The sequence below is a fragment of the Sorex araneus genome, chromosome 4 (genome assembly GCF_027595985.1).
Source record: "Sorex araneus isolate mSorAra2 chromosome 4, mSorAra2.pri, whole genome shotgun sequence".
Lineage (NCBI taxonomy): Eukaryota > Metazoa > Chordata > Mammalia > Eulipotyphla > Soricidae > Sorex > Sorex araneus.
The window spans coordinates 10,956,290-10,962,463 of record NC_073305.1 but is presented as its reverse complement, the minus strand read 5'-3'; positions in this window follow the sequence as shown (position 1 = coordinate 10,962,463).

The window sequence follows — 6,174 nt, the reverse complement described above, 5'->3', positions numbered from 1 at the left end:
AGTTCTGGATCCTTCCCCAGGCCCGCAGTGATCAGGGCTAAGTATGGGGCTGCCCAGGGCGACAGACGGGTTGGGGAGGGGCCACGGGGCCACGCTTGCTGGCAGGTTTGTAGAATTTCTCTCGGTAGGAAGCAAGGGAAATTGTTACCAGTGGTTGGTTCCTACTAGGACAACCGGGTCTGGGTGGCTGGGGGAAGGGAGGGGAGAGAGTTTCACTGTGCAACTGTTGTTGAAGTTGTAAAGATGGACGGATGGATGGGTGGATGGATGGATGGATGGATGAATAGAAGGTTGGGTGGATGGATGGAAGGTTGGGTGGATAAATGATGCATGGGAGAAAGGGAGAATGGGTGAACAGATAATAGACAGAGCCACACCTAACACACCAGGATATAATTATCCCGTACAATAGAGATTTTAAAAAGAAAAAATTTAAAAGATGTTTTTGTTTGGGGGACGCACCCAGCTGTGCTGAGGGGTAACTCCTGGCTCTGTACTCAGGAATCCTTCCCGGTGGGCTCAGGGGACCACTGGGAGGCTGGGGATCGAACCCGGGTTGGCCACATGCAAGGCAAATAACTTATCCACTGTACTATTGCTCTGGCCCCGAAAAAATTTTAAGTATTAAAAAGTAAATATGGAGGGGTTGGAGTGATAGTACAGCAGGTAGGGCGTTTGCCTTGCACATGGCCGATCCCTGGGTTCGATCCCTGGCATCCCATATGGTCCCCCATGCACCGTGAGGGGTAATTCCTGAGTGCAGAGCCAGGAATAACCCCTGAGCATCGCTAGGTGTGACTCAAAAAAAAATAAAAAAATAAAAATGGAGAAGTATGCCAAGAAGAAGAAATGTCAGGGAGAAAGTCTGTGTCACTGGACGGTGATTAGACAAAATTTGTCCCTCTCTGAGGCCAGGTAGATGTCAGCACACACCTGCTATGGCATTTGGTCATATCGCAAGTGGGAGATATAAATCCCCTCCCCACCTGACCCAGTCATCCCTCTTCCAGACATGTGAGAGAGCTCATACATACGAAAGAGATGTGGGCAAGGAAAGGAGAGGGAGGGAAGAAAGGAGGAAGGGGAAAAGGAAGGGAAGAAATAAAGGAAAAGAAGAAGAAAGAAGATAGAAAGGAGGGAGGGAAAGAGGAAAAGAAAGAAAGAAAGAAAGAAAGAAAGAAAGAAAGAAAGAAAGAAAGAAAGAAAGAAAGAAAGAAAGAAAGAAAGAAAGAAAGAAAGAAAGAAAGGAGAGAATGAAAAAGAATGGAAGGGAGAAATAGAAAGAAAGGGAAGGAAGGAAGGAAGGAAGGAAGGAAGGAAGGAAGGAAGGAAGGAAGGAAGGAAGGAAGGAAGGAAGGAAGGAAGGAAGGAAGGAAGGAAGAGAGCAAGGAAGGAAGAAAGAAAGAAAGAGAAAGGAAGGAAAGAAGGAAGAAGAAAGGAAGGAAGAGAGAAAGAATGGAAGGAAAGAAAGAAAGAAAGAAAGAAAGAAAGAAAGAAAGAAAGAAAGAAAGAAAGAAAGAAAGAAAGAAAGAAAGAAAGAAAGAAAGAAAGAAAAAAAGAAAGAAAGAAAGAAAGAAAGAGAAAGAGAGAAAAAGAAAGAGAAAGACAGAAAGAAAGAGAAGGAAGGAAGGAAGGAAGGAAGGAAGGAAGGAAGGAAGGAAGGAAGGAAGGAAGGAAGGAAGGAAGGAAGGAAGGAAGAAAAGAAGGAAGGAAGGAAGAGAGCAAGGAAGGAAGAAAAAAGAAAAGAAAGAAAGAGAAAGGAAGGAAAGAAGGAAGAAGAAAGGAAGAAAGGAAGGAAGAGAGAAAGAATGGAAGGAAAGAAAGAAAGAAAGAAAGAAAGAAAGAAAGAAAGAAAGAAAGAAAGAAAGAAAGAAAGAAAGAAAGAAAGAAAGAAAGAGAAAGAGAGAAAAAGAAAGAGAAAGACAGAAAGAAAGAGAAGGAAGGAAGGAAGGAAGGAAGGAAGGAAGGAAGGAAGGAAGGAAGGAAGGAAGGAAGGAAGGAAGGAAGGAAGGAAGGAAAGGATTTGGAGGCTCAGGGAAAAGGTATTTGGCTCACCTCAAGGACACTGAATAACTCACCAGTGCGCCATGCTTTGGGTGAGATGCCTGTGGCAGCAGGGAGAGAGATGGAGGAGGAAGGAGCAGCTGAAGGCGCGTGATGCTTTAGCCAAAGAAAGAACCGAACCAGCATTTTTATCTGTCATCCCAGGGATCGAGCAGCACTGTCCTCTGAGCCCGCCCTGGGAGCAGAGCTGGTACTCCCTGAGGCATGACACATGCTATATGTTGTTTATGGACCCGAGGCTCTGTAGTAAAAGTATAGAGACAGAAACGGGATGAAATCCTCTGGAAGATCTAAAGATAAGATCTGGGGGAAACAAGCTATGCTATATTCTTGGACAGGAAAACTTCATGCCATAAAAATGTCAAGGCTCCCCTATTCTTTGGATAATTTAATGGACTTCATACTAGAATACCAACAGGGCCATTTTTTTTAAAAGCTGGATAAAATGACCTCAAAAATTATGTGGCAGAATAAATGCCCAAGAATAACCAAGGAAAATTGGAAAAAGAGTAACTTGGGGTTTTCGCCTTACCGGAAATAAGAACATGCTAAAAAGCCACTATAATCAAATCAATCTGGCATTGGCAGAGGAATAGACAGTGGGAAGGAATGGAGAGCCCCCAAAGAGATTCCAGCATATAGGAGAATGCAGCAGACGACAAAGGTAGTATTTCAATTCAGTGGGAAAAGAGAAGATTGTAGAATAAATGGTCCTGGCACCAGTGAACGTCCATCTGGAAGAAAATAAAACTCGACCTCCCCCCCCACCCTTTTCTATCTCCAAATCAACTCCAGATGGATTCAACATTTAAATGTGAAAAATAAATGACTAACAAATTGCAAAAAAATTTTCAGCAGCGACATGCAAGCTGGCAAGAGGAATGGGGTATGCAAAGGCCAGGGGTGAGAGGGTGTGGCACATTCTAGAAAAAGCAGACGCTCCCTGGGACCCACGAGAGGAAAGGCTCCAATGTCCCCACCACGGCCCATACCCCTCCTCCTCCTCAGCATCCCCCTCACCCCGCAGCCCTGTACCCCCCCACCCCCCAGGGCTCACTCGTCGACTTTCCCCCCTTGCAATCCGTGTGAGTCTTTCTAAGCCGAAGAGTCGCTAAGAGGCAAATGACTGACCCAAACCTGGGTGCGGGTCGGGTCAGCTCAGGGTTTCTGAATCAGCGGGAGAGAAACGTGCTGACATTTAAGACGGAAGGAAACAAGCGATGTGGCCTTTCCCGGGTGGCTGGGCTAGAAGGGTTCAACGTCACGGTCATAACCTAGAAATAACGGTGCAGTTTGGACGGAGCTCCCCGTGGGCAGGAGGACCCCCCGCGGGTAAGAGCGTCAGCGTGAGTGGGGCGGTGGCCCGAGTCACAGTCCCCTCGAGGGGAGGAGGCTGTAAGCTGGGGTCCCCTCCCCCATTTCCCAACCTGAGCCCCGCTGCCCGCCTCTCAGCCCCCCTCAGGGGATTCTTGCAGCCTCCTCTCTGTCCCAGCCAGAGCCCCACCACGCCACGATCACTGGCCCTGCTCTGCCCTGCAGCCCCTCGAAAGGCCAGCCTTGCTGGAGGAACCCACCCCAGCTGGTCCTTCCGTGCCTCTTGGATCGCAGCCCATTAGCGTGCTCCGCTCCGCGGGGCTTCCTGGCTGTTTCGGGAACAGCTCTGGCATGTGTCCACCCCAGGACATTTGCACTCATGGTTCCCTTTGATCTGAGCTCCGCTGTGGGCCTCGGTCCAGATGTGGCCTTCAGCTGACACAGCTCCCTGGGGAAAAGCAAGTCAGCTGCGAGTGAGGGGTGGGGGGCAGTGGGCTCGGGCGGGGGGAGCCCAGGGCAATGGCTCCGAGACAGGAATACAGACTTCACATGTGAGAATCCCAGGGTTTGGTCCCTAGCACCACATGGTCCCTTGAGCACTGCTGGGTGAGCCCCTCCGGCCCTCACCCCAGAGAAGAGAACAGAAGGGCTCGGAGGGGCTCTGGGCAGTGTGTGGTCAGACTGGTGGTCCCAGAGTCTGGGGTCAGGATCTAGATTCCCCCCAAAGTGCCTACAATACGTGCCAGCACCAGACAGCATGGCCTTTGGGGTGCAGTGAACCAAAAATACACCCCTCCCCTCCCCCCATGTCTTTTTTGACTTGGCCTGAGGTGGGTTTTCTTTTCTTTCTTTTTTTTGCTTTTTGGGTCACACCTGGCGATGCACAGGGGTTACTCTTGGCTCTGCACTCAGGAATTAACCCCTGGCGGTGCTCAGGGGACTATATGGGATGCTGGGAATCGAACCCGGCTCGGCTGCGTGCAAGGCAAACGCCCTCCCCGCTGTGCTATTATTGCTCCAGCCCCATGAGGTGGGTTTTCTTTTGATCCGGTTTGGCATCTTAGAATCTGGTGGCCACAGTTCAGGGGGGTATGGCCACGTGTGGCCACCACGAGTCCTTTGTTTCTGCGTGGAAGGCCCCACCCCTTGCGTCTGAGGCGTTCTGGGACGGCCTGCCCAGGCGGAGAGGCGAGGCACGGCACGGCCCACCCCGGAAACCAGAGCCCCGTGGCTGCGTCTTCACCCCAGGCCCCTGGTGACTTAATGACTCCCGCGTTGTAGCCCTGCTTGAAGTTGGCGAAGGTGATGCCTCCCGTCTTCTTTCCCCCAAGGATGGCTGTTGCTCTTTGTGGGGGGTTATTCTTGTTGTTGATGTTCTGTTTTGTTTTTGGGGGCCACACCTGGCGATGCCCAGGGGTTACTCCTGTCTCTGTGCTCAGGAGTCATTCTTGGTGCTGCTCTGGGGACCCTATGGGACGTCAGGGATGGAACCCGCATGCAAGGCAAGCAGCCCTCCCCACTGCACTCTGCAGCTAAGAGAGCAGCTCCGAGACCCCCACAGACAAGTCGTTGCCCCTCTCAGGGCCTCGTTTCTTCACCCTCACGTGTAAACATTAGGGAGAGATTGCCGGCGACACATTCAGATCACACAGCTAGAAATTTATTTCTCGGCCATGTGAAAATCAGAAAAGAGGTAACAGGTGATAGGTCACCCCCTGGACTTGGGAACGGGCCTTTTCTTGTTGCTCACCTGGCATAATCTCCCTTGCCAATATCACCTCATGCTCCAAGCTGGCTGCTGAAGACTCACCATCGGGTCTGCATCCCAGGGGACGCCAAGGAAGAGGGGAACAAACACGGACAAAGACGAGCCTCAGCGTTCCCTCAGGGACGTTTCCTGAGAATGAACGCAGCTGCCGGTCTCGCGTTGGCGGCCGACACCTGGGCCCGTGACCGTGTCCCGCACTGTCCAGCTCAGAGGTGGGCTAGAGGGTCGCCACTGGCGCGGCGGGAAGTAGGGGGACAGACGCCGCTTTCTCCCTGCCTCCTGCCTCCAGGGCCCCCGTGCAGAGCCCAGCAGGAGCCCAGCCAGCAGGGAGGAAGGTTCCCCGAGACTGCAGGGTCTCAGCTTCTTTATAAACGTTTCTAAGGCGACCCTCGTCCCCCCCAGAGCCCCTGTGCCCCCCGCGCCCTGAGGGAGGGTCATTGCAGGCGGAGGCAAGACCGGGGAGCCACTGAGCAGCGTCCGGGAGGAGCGTCCCCCTGTGTGAGTTCGGCCCCTGGCCCGCGGGGCTCCACCTCGCCCTGGCTCAGCCCCTGTCTGCGGGCCAGCAGGGTCGGAGAGGAACAGGGCCGGGAGAGACGACCTGCACACAGCGGGTGTTAACGTCTCCACCCCCACTGCCTGCCGGGCCGCCTGCTGTCACCCCATCCCCGCAAGGCTGCGGGGTCGACCGCAGAGACCCCACAGCTGCCGGCACCCGAGACACGAAGGGCAATGGGGCGTGCGGGGTGGGCAGGGAGGTGAAGCCCGAGCACCCTGGGGCGCCCTGGGGCCTGAGGAGGAAGGCGGGTGAGAGGGCGAGTACAGGGAGACGGTACGGGGCTCTGTGCCCGCGCTGGCCCACAGCAGCACGTGATCCTTCCCCGGCACACCCTGCCCGGGGTGTGACAACCCCACAGCAGAGACGTGCGAGCACCAGTCACCGTGTGACCCCCGGGAGCACGACAACCAGGGTGTGTGAGCTCTGCAGCCCCGTGTGTGAGTGTGTATGAGTGTGTGTGTATGAGTGTGTG